This window comes from Bubalus kerabau, chromosome 3, assembly GCF_029407905.1.
Source record: "Bubalus kerabau isolate K-KA32 ecotype Philippines breed swamp buffalo chromosome 3, PCC_UOA_SB_1v2, whole genome shotgun sequence".
Classification (NCBI taxonomy): Eukaryota; Metazoa; Chordata; class Mammalia; order Artiodactyla; family Bovidae; genus Bubalus; species Bubalus kerabau.
Window position 1 is genome coordinate 88,709,180 of NC_073626.1, and position 10,896 is coordinate 88,720,075.

Genomic DNA, 10,896 nt, shown 5'->3' on the forward strand with positions numbered 1-10,896 from the left:
CATAGAAAAGAAACACAATCACCAAAGGGGAAAGGGGTGAGGAAGGGATAAACTAGGAGGATGGGATTAACAGTATAAACTACTATTCAGAAAATAGATAAGAAACAAGGATTTGTGGTATAACATGGTGAAAAATGTTCAGTATCTTGTAATACCATATAATGGAAATAATTAATATATGTGTGTGTGTGTGTGTGTGTGTGTATATATATATATATATAAAACTTTGAATCACTTTGCTATACACCTGAAACTAACACAATACTGCAAATCAACTATACTTTAAAAAAAAAATGTCTCCACACATTGCCAAATGTCCCCTGGAAGGGTAAAATCATTCAGGTAAAATCACCCTGATATCAACAACATCTCAAACCACTGACAATATCCTAGATAATTTTCTAAAACTTAAAATCCAATGAGTGTTGGAAACACTTGGAGTTCTTCAAAAAGTTCAACACAGAATTACCACAGGACCCAGAAATTGTACTCCCAGGTACACATCCAAAAGAACTGAAAACAGGGATTCAAAACAAGTCCATATACATGCATGTTTATACCATCGCTATTCACAACAGCCAAAAGGTGGAGACAGCCCAAATGTTCATAAAAGGAGGAAAAGACAAACAAATTCTATATATACATACAGTGGAACATATGGAATATTATTCAACTATAAAAAGGTATTAGATATTGATAAATGTTACAGAGTGGATGAATCTCAAAACATGCTCTTTGAAAGAAGTCATGTGCAAAAGGTCATTATTGAATGATTCCATTTATATGAAATATCCAAAATATATAAATCCATAGAGACAAAATGCACACTGGTATTGCCAGGGGCTAGGGAAAGGAATAAAATGGAGAAACTAGTGGATAGGGGATTTTACTTCAGAAGAATGGAAATGTTTCAGAACTATTAATATATAGAGAGAGTAGTTGTACAATATTATGAATCTACTAAATGATTGGAAAAGGTCAGTTTTCATTCCAATCCCAAAGAAAGGCAATGCCAAAGAATGCTCAAACTACTGCACAATTGCACTCATCTTACATGCTAGTAAAGTAATGCTCAAAATTCTCCACACCAGGCTTCAGCAATATGTGAACTGTGAACTTCCAGATGTTCAAACTACTTTTAGAAAAGGCAGAGAAACCAGAGATCAAATTGCCAACATCCGCTGGATCATCGAAAAAGCAAGAGAGTTTCAGAAAAACATCTATATCTGCTTTACTGACTATGCCAAAGCCTTTGACTGTGTGGATCACAACAAAATGTGGAAAACTCTGAAAGAGATGGGAATACCAGACCACCTGACCTGCCTCTTGAGAAATCTGTATGCAGATCAGGAAGCAACAGTTAGAATTGGACATGGAACAACAGACTGGTTCCAAATCAATAAAGGCGTACATCAAGGCTGTATACTGTCACCCTGCTTATTTAACTTATATGCAGAGTACATCATGCAAAATGCTGGGCTGGAAGAAGCACAAGCTGGAATCAAGATTGCTAGGAGAAATATCAATAACCTCAGATACACAGATGACACCACCCTTATGGCAGGAAGCGAAGAAGAACTAAAGAGCCTCTTGATGAAAGCAAAAGAAGAGAGTGAAAAAGTTGGCTTAAAGCTCAACATTCAGAAAACTAAGATCATGGCATCTGGTCCCAACACTTCAGGGCAAATAGATGAGGAAACAGTGGAAACAGCGGCTGACTTTATTTTGGGGGGCTCCAAAATCACTGCAGGTGGTGACTACAGCCATGAAATTAAAAGACGCCTACTCCTTGGAAGGAAAGTTATGACAAACCTAGACAGCACATTAAAAAGCAGAGACATTACTTTGTCAACAAAGGTCCATCTAGTCAAGGCTATGGTTTTTCCAGTAGTCATGTATGGATGTGAGAGTTGGACTAAAAAGAAAGCTGAGCACAGAATTGATGCTTTTGACCTGTGGTGTTGGAGAAGACTCTTGAGAGTCCCTTGGACTGCAAGGAGATCCAACCAGTCCATCTTAAAGGAGATCAGTCCTGTGTGTTCATTGGAAGGACTGATGTTGAAGCTAAAACTCTAATACTCTGGCCACCTGATGCGAAGAGCTGACTCATTTGAAAAGACCCTGATGCTGGGAAAGATTGAGGGCAGGAGGAGAAGGGGATGACAGGGATGAGATGGTTGGACGATATCACCAACTCAATGGACATGAGTTTGGGAGAACTCTTGGGAGTTGGTGATGGACAGGGAGGCCTCACGTGCTGCGGTTCATGGGATCGCAAAAAGTCGGACACGACTGAGAGACTGAACTGAACTGAAATGATATTAAACTGTTCACTTTAAAATGGCTAATTTTGAAAAGAATATAAGAATGCATATATGTGATTAACTGAGTCACTTTGCTATTTAGCCGATTGGTACAAATCAACTATATGTGAATTAAAAAAAAGAAATAACTAAAAAAAAAGTTTTAAGTTAATTTTGTGCTACGTGAATTTTACCTAAAAAATTATTTTTTAAAGGATCAATGAGTTGGACAATGAATTTCTAAGATCAAAAAGGAAATATGGAATATCCAGTTAGTACTCAACAAGAAGGACTCTTTACACACTTTGACAACAAGAACCTGTTTTGCAGAAGAGGTGACATATTGTGTTATTATTTATGATGCTGATATAGTTCAAATGTGGACAATGCTGAAGTGTACACCAGGGTGAGTAAAAGGAAAGAACACAAGTTTAAAAAAAAAATCACTGGACTAACCGGTGTTCATAAATCTAAAAGTAAGAATGTTTTATGAGCAAAGATGATGGCTATCCCTGCTTCAGCAAAACTACAAGCTTACTTTAAAAACTATCTTAGACAATTAAAAATTATTGCATCAGGGAAGATGAAAGAGTTCTAGGGATGGATGGTAGTGATGATCGCACAATGTGAATGTACTTAAATGCCACTGAACTGTAGGCCTAACAAAGGTTAAAATGGTAAATTTTATTACATGCATATTTTAATACACATACACACACAAAGTATTGCAAGTACAAGTAGAACCAGAAGATAAGCTAGGGCCTCTTAAGAGACGTTATTAAAAACATGTAGGTTCGTGTATGATAGATGATGAACAGCTAATTACATTTAAATGATGTTATCCATTTCTGGTACATATACCTTCAAAACCAGGAAAATACAGAACAAAAATTTGCATGTGCTATGTTTAAATTTCATTAACATTTCTAAATATACTTTTTTTTTTTTTTACTATTCCTTTATTTTTACTTCTGTAAATTATTCAAAAACTGACTTAAAGGTGTAAGAAATTTTAAAAGATCTACTGGACCCAGGTGGTAAATAGTGATGACTGTTTTTCTTGGTATATTAAGGTTAAGAGCTTAAGAGTCTAGAGTCTCAGTGCCAGGATTCAAATCCTGGTTCCAAAACATTTTAGCTCTGTGTCCCTGGGCCAGTTACCTCTCTCAGGCTCAGTTTTCTCATCTGTAAAATGGGGATAATGATAATATCTCTCTCACAGAATTGTTTAGAATATTAAAGAAGACAATGAGCAAAAACAACATTTAATAATGCTTGGCACATAGGAAGTAAACAATGAATGCTAGCTGCTGTCACCAGCTGCTCATCCTATGAGCATAGCTAGTACTCATTCAACACAGGTTCTTCTTCCCAAAGAGTTTGACATTTAGTGACTATCAAAACACTGGGCATATTTCACAGTAAAAAATGAATCAATCACACTGAAGAGGAGGGACTTGTTTTTTGCAGAACTTAGCAAAGGGGTTCATAAAATTTAAGTTGCTACACTAGAACATAAAAGAATACTTAAAAAAAAAGAATATTTCAAATACTCAGAATTAAAGCAATGCAAAATGTTTATGGATCAAAACTAAGTTTTTACATCTATCAAAAAGAAAAGGACTCAAGAGCTCGTTCATGATATTATTAGCTAAAAAATTATCAGATAATATGAATAAAGTGTTTATGCCTAACGTGTCATATATAATGTCTAGAACTCTGGTAAAAAACAGTACAAAATAAGTATCAGTACTTTCAATATCCTAATGATTTTCCACTTTTTCATCTCCCAAACTGAGCTAACAAAATCATGAATCTCTTATCTGTTCGAGTTTTTCTTCTGTTTTCCAGCTCATTTTTTCATTTTTACTTCTCAACCCACGCTGCACTTATATACTATTCTCAGACTGATGATAAATCCTTTACTCTGTGATCTCACTGTATTTCTAATTCCTCTACTCTCTGATTTGTGGAAAGTAATTAGGAATTTCTTTCTCTCACTTTCTTCAGTGAAAGAAATAGAAACAGTCAACATTAAATTTAATTATATAAATAAGATTTGGAAAGCAAGATTCTCACCCCCCCATTTAGAACAGTAAGGATAGAATTATTGAAAATATCTTGTGCTATCTCCTAATTACAGCACTAAAACAAAGCATTTATTAAATAGTTCCTAGTATATAGGGCTTCCCTGGTGACTCAGAGATAAAGAATTTGTCTGCCAATGCATGGGACCCGAGGTTCAGTCCCTGGGTCGGGAAGATCCCCCGGAGAAGGAAATGGCAACCCACTCCAGGGAAATCCCACAGACAAAGGAGCCTGGCAGGCTACAAAAAGTGGGACACAACTTACTGACTAACAAATAAGGGCTTCGTGATTGTTGTACATAAGATGATACAGAAACAGAGTCACTAAGGAATTTAGTGACTTTCACCAAAAGAATTTACCATCTACCTGAGAGGAATGATACAAACCCAAGAAAAAAGCATAAAGTGAAAAGACTCAGCTGGAAAGGCTCTAGAGGAAATCAGACCTAGATTTGAATCCTGGCGTCTTCACCTACCCTCTCTCTATATGATGTGAACAAGTTCCTTTCTTCTCGACTCTAGATCTCGAGTCTAGACCTCATCTTAAAATGAGAGTGGTATCTTTCTTGCAAGTCTGCTGTAAGAAAAAAAAATACAAGCACCTAACACAGTGCCTGAGACATTCACAGATACCCAGTAACTGTTATTAGTATTCTCTTAGAGCCAGAAGAAATTATTTAACCCAATTCTCACTTTACAGACGGGGACACCAAAATATCATAAAACATAATGAGTGTCAAATGACTGCAACAAACTGGTTATAAGACAAGTTCACGAGTTATAATCACAAGTGTTTAGGTAAGGCTTTCACAGGTGGACAACTAAGGAAACAAACATTGCTATAAAACTAAAAACAAATTTTAAGCACAACCGCTTTGTGTTACTGATTTTCAAACAAGGGTTCTGAAACTAGATATTAAACACAAGATTCACAGACAGGTATAAAAGTAAATTAAAGTCGGGCAGGTTAAAAATTCACCTTTTCAATTAGAACAACAATATAATATTTATCAAGCATCCTAGGAGGAAAAAAACCTCCCAAACGCAACAGGTGGGGCTATATTGAAAGATCATGACTTCAGAACTTTCTCCTGTTGGCCACATGTAACTTTGTTCTAAAACAAAATCAAGACAGTATTCAGGTTTTTCACGAAATACCACTTCACTAAATGCATCCTGTAGTTAATTCTCAGCCACCACATTATCTTAATCTCTTCAAATGCACAATAACCCACTTAAGTTTGTATGTTTAAAACATACCCAGTTTAAACTTTAAATGAACCAGTTGGTAGTTTTATAGGACACTAGAAGGCTACTATTATATTAATCATCTGCACTAGAACTGTATTCAGTTCTTTTTCTGTTATTTCATCATTATCACTGGCTGTCTTCTTGCTTACTCACAAACATCAAGTCAGCAGCACTAAGTAATTTTATGGGCAATGGAAAAAAATAATCTTCACCCTAAAAGTACATTTCTTGTTCACTTTTAAAACCTCTTCCTTGCCTTTCCCATTAAATCTTTTACCAATCTTTCACCAACCATTTTAAATTCAAGAATTTTTCCTTCGAGCACTGGATTTGTTTTCAAACTTTTTCAAGAAGTTTACATTTTTCTTCCTTGACTGACACAATGTATTGTTCCCAGGAAAATTGAGTTTTACCGAAAACAAGAAATGCAATCAACTCATCAACAACTACTCAATTAGGACAAATTGAAAGTAAGTTCAAAGACAGCAGAAATAATCGCACTTTGTTTTTAAGAGTTTCAAGGTTAAAACCGGTGCACCTCTGGGTTTTGGTTTTTTTGAAGGGAGATAAAAACTTAAAACTAAAAGAAAATGGGTCAAGGCCTATCTTTAGGAGAAGTGATAAAGCAAACATGCACTCAACGGTACAGTTCATTTTATTCTCTCGCCCTTGTTTCCTGTCTGGTGGGAAGTTTTTTAACACAGGGGTAACTTAGAACAGAACCGGAACAGTGGCCAAAACCAAGGATTCTCCCTGTATAGGGAGGAGAGGTTCCCAGTGTGGTAAATTCAGCGGAGCAGAAACGCCCGGAAGGAAACTACATCCAGACCTAACTTAATCAGAGACCCGGGAAGCCAGAGAGGAGGACGAAGGAACCTGGACTCCACCCTCACCGCCCGGGGCCGTGGCAACTCGGCTGGGCAACGTGACTCAGGAAAGCACGGGGCTAGCAGAGGCCTAGCGCGGCTGCCTCCGCGGACGTCCAAGGCCTGCCTTCACAGGCTTACCTGAAGGCGGGCAGAGCGGGAGGTCGCGGTCTGGACCCTAGTCTTCCAGGAGCGATGACGCGGCGGCGGCGACAGCGACAGCAGCAGCTCGAACTGGGCCCGGCTCTGGCTCGGCAAACCGGCGATGAATCAGCCCGATTCCATTCAAAAGAGTTGCCCGGGCCTCCGCTGCGAAGCACTTCCGGGTTCACTGCTCCTCTTCGGCTTCCGTTCCTCCGACGGCCAATTGGAGACGACTCGGGAGTCGGGCAGGCGTCCCAGGAGTAGCGCCCGCGACAGACGGAGCGGGCCAGCTTCTTGACTCCAGGCTTGGACGGCGAGGCGGAAGTTAGCGCCGGACATCCTCGCTGCTCCGCCTTCACGTCTGCCTTCCCCGCTTCTCCGCGCTCGGCCAGCGCCGAGATCCGAGCCGCTGGCCTACGCACCCTGGGAGGTGACTCAATAGGAAATGGAAGTGTAGGAATGCGAAGTCCAGAACTCCCTTCGTTTTGGTGTTCATCGCGGCCCTACGTCAAAACGAAAAGGTTCAGTTGAACTAAACTTAACGTGGTTATCTGAGAAGCAAGAGAGAAAAGGGAGACGTGTGAAAATAGTGGAAATCGGTCGGTCTGATGTTCTTTTCCATAGTGCAGTCTACTCACCTTGTCTTTACCAATTTGCGAAGATTGAATTTCAAGGAAAACAAACATTTCCCTAATAGCGAAACCATCTATTTTAAGCCCAATTTAATTTACAAAACTTAAGAAATCATGTATTTACATTTCTCCAAGTAATTATCAACAATAACGTTTTACCTAGCTCCCCTGCTAGGTGTTGAGAGAGCAAAACTGCCCAAGAAATGACTATTGACAAGTTTATATCACAATTCAGTACAGGCTCGGTTTAGGGCAGGACGTTTACCAAGCCCCTCTCACTTTGTCAGATATGTTCTAAATAACTAGCATCTTTAAAGCATTCCTAAATCAAGAAAAGTGATCAATCTACTGGATAGAGGGAAAGGAAGGATTGCGACATCTGAATCCAAAGCTGTTGAGTGGCACAGTTATACAGAATTTCCCACTCAAAAAGCGCTATCTAAAAAATCGGTATAGACCATCTTATTTACAAAGCAGAAATAGCAGCACAGATGTAGAGAACAAAAGGATGGATACTAAGGGGGAAAGGGGAGAGCAGAAAGAATTGAGAGATTGGGTTTGACATGAATACATTATTGATACTATGTGATGACACTGAATGGTCACAAACTTTCCAAATTTATTTAAAAACATTAATCCACATAATCCATGAAGCTTAATAAAGTCTAAGTGGGATAAATTCAAAGAAATACACACCTGGACACATAATTAACCTGTTGAAAACCAAAGTCAAGGAGTGAATCTTAAAAGTGTCAAGAGAGAAGCCACTCATCACATAATCCTAAAGATTTACAACCAAAACTACTGAAGCAGAAAGCAGTGGGATGACATGTTCAAAATGCTGCAAGACTGTCAGCTAAGACTTCTGTATCCAGGAAAACTATCCTTCAAAAATGAAGAGAAATTAGTACATTCCCCGAATGCATGTATAAACAAAAATAACAAGAATTTGTCACTAGGAAACTTGCCATAGAAGAAATTCTAAAGGGAGTCTTTCAGGTTGAAATGAAAAACTAGACAATAACTCAAACCCATATAAAGGAAACTTTTAAATACATAAATAATTATAAAAAGTATAAATGTATTTTTTTGTTTATAATTCTTTTTTCTCCCATTTAAAATACAGCTGCATAGTAATTATAAATCTTTGTTGATAGGTATATTATGTATAAGGATCTAATTTGTATCATAATTATAATACAAAGGAAGCAAGAGGGAATGAAGCTATATAGTAGCTAAGTTTTTGTATACTATTGAAATTAAACTGGTATTAATCCAAGCTGTATTGTTCTAAATTGGTAATTGTAATCCCCAGTTCAGTTGCTCAGTCAGGTCTGACTCTTTGGGACCCTATGGACTGCAGCACACCAGGCTTCCCTGTCGATCATGAACTCCTGGAGTCTGCTCAAACTCAAGTCCATTGAATCGGTGATGCCATCCAACCATCTCATCCTCTGTTGTCCCCTTCTCCTCCCGCCCTAGAAGCAACCACTAAGACAACGTTTTACCCATCAGCTCCCTGGTAAGGTGTTCTGAGAACAAAACTGAGTAATCCCTAGAACAACCACTAAGAAGATACTCAAAAAATATATCATAAAAGAAAGGACAGGGTAATTCAGTTCAGTTTGGTTCAGTCATTAGTCGTGTCTGACTCTTTGCGACCCCATGAGCCGCAGCACGCCAGGCCTCCCTGTCCATCACCAACTCCTGGAGTTTACCCAAAGTCATGTCCATTGAGTTGGTGATGCCATCTAACCATCTCATCCTCTGTCCTCCCCTTCTCCTCCTGCCTTCAATCTTTCCCAACATCAGGGTCTTTTCAAATGAGTCAGCTCTTCGTATCAGGTGGCCAAAATATTGGAGTTTCAGCTTCAACATCAGTCCTTCCAATGAACACCCAGGACTGATTTCCTTTAGGATGGACTGGTAATTAAAGGTACAAAGTAATTAAAGGTACAAATAAGTATTTAACATAAACGGCGGGAGTAACAGGGAATAGAACAGAAAAATATATGACATTAAGAAAACAGCAAAATGGCAGGCATAAATACTATCTTATCAGTAATTGCATTAAATGTAAATAAATGTATCACAAATGGATTAAATATTCTAATTAAAAGATATTTGTAAGATAGGTTAAAAAAAAAACTATATGCAAGCCACAAGAGACACATTTTAGATTTAAAGACAAAACATTTTAAAACTAAGAGGATGAAAAGTATATTTACCATGCAAACAGTAACTTAAATGGTTTGACCACTTTGAAAATTATTCTGCATTGTTGGATTTTGGGGGGCGGGAGGGGTGGCAACAGGCTACACGGAGACCTAGGCAGTGAAAGAACAGAATCCTAACAACTCTACCTCTAGGGAATCCCCATTCTGGCTTTTTTTTTTTAATGAAGTTAAAAAATACAATCACCAGAGAATTCCTCGGTGGTCCAGTGGTTAGCACTCAGTGCTTTCACTTCTGTGGCCCAGGTTCATTCCCTGTTCAGGGAACTAAGATCCTGCAAGGTTAAAAAAGAAATTACCATTTGACCCAGCAATTCCACTTTATATATTTACCAAAAGTAAATAAAAACATTTGTCCACACCAAGACTTGAACATAATAGTTCATAGCAATTTTATTCATAATAGCCCCAAACTGGAAATAATCCAAATGTTTCCCAACTGGTAAGTGGATAAAGTGTGGTATGTCCTTACAACACAGTAATGTTCAGCAGTAAAGAGGAAACCACTTATATATGCAACAACATGGATGACTTTTGAACACATCATACTGATGAAAAGAGACACAAAAGAGTACATATTGTAAAATACAATTTTAATGAACTCTAAACAAATGGAATCAAATACGTAGTGACAGCAGATCAGTGCTTCTCTTGGGGGTTCAGTGTGGAGTTAGGTGGGAGGATTGCATGGGGTGTGAAAGAACTTTTTGGGTTGTCACAAATATTCTGTCTCTTTATTGTGGTGGTTTATCAGAACTCACCAAACTATACACTTAAGTACATTTTATTGTATATAGTTTATACTATAATATAGTTGACATAAAAGAGAAGAAAATCCTCAAATTTGTTATTTAGTCCTTTCCTTAGTCATACCAAAGTATGACTTCTGTCTAGAATGTCCTTTCTTCCACCTCCCATCCCCATGCTTCACCCCAGTGGTTGAAGTATGGTCAGTAAATAACAGTCACATTGCCTACCCTACAGTCCTACTCTATCATCCTTGTTTTACTTGTCTGCCTTGGCATCTAAATTTTAAGCTTCTTGAGAGCAGTGGGTAGGGCCTAGCCATCATAGATACTTAAATATTAGAATGATATTTATTCAAGTAGTTTGCTTGCTAAGAATACTCAAAAGGATCAGAAATATCTAAAATCTAATAGCCCCTCTTGAAATTATCAATTCTTTAAAGTTAAATAAACAACAAAATTTATAGAATTCAGGCCACATAGCTGATAAAAATATTTCATCTTATTCTTAAAGCATTCATTGTTTGGGTTAGTCCCAGTGTGGCTTTGGAGAACACTATATGCACAAAATTATGAATTGTTTGATATGTTTCCTAAAATCATATATTGCAGAAGTATACCTTATTAGATATG

The 10,896-nt window shown here is 37.8% G+C and overlaps 1 protein-coding gene across 5 annotated transcripts in view; it reads right to left on the reverse strand.

The window, feature by feature from the left end:
• PSMD14 (proteasome 26S subunit, non-ATPase 14) overlaps positions 1 to 7,002 on the reverse strand; it is a 110,358-nt gene extending 103,356 nt beyond the window's left edge. For 2 of the 5 annotated variants that reach the window (XR_008711896.1, XM_055572422.1), the window contains exon 1: positions 6,649 to 7,002. The gene's annotated coding sequence lies outside the window, so the exon portion shown is untranslated. Of the gene's footprint in view, positions 1 to 4,866; positions 4,968 to 6,648 lie in introns of all 5 variants that reach the window. The other 3 variants (XM_055572424.1, XM_055572423.1, XM_055572425.1) reach the window with 3 other exon arrangements.
• Between the last annotated feature and the right edge of the window lie 3,894 nt (positions 7,003 to 10,896).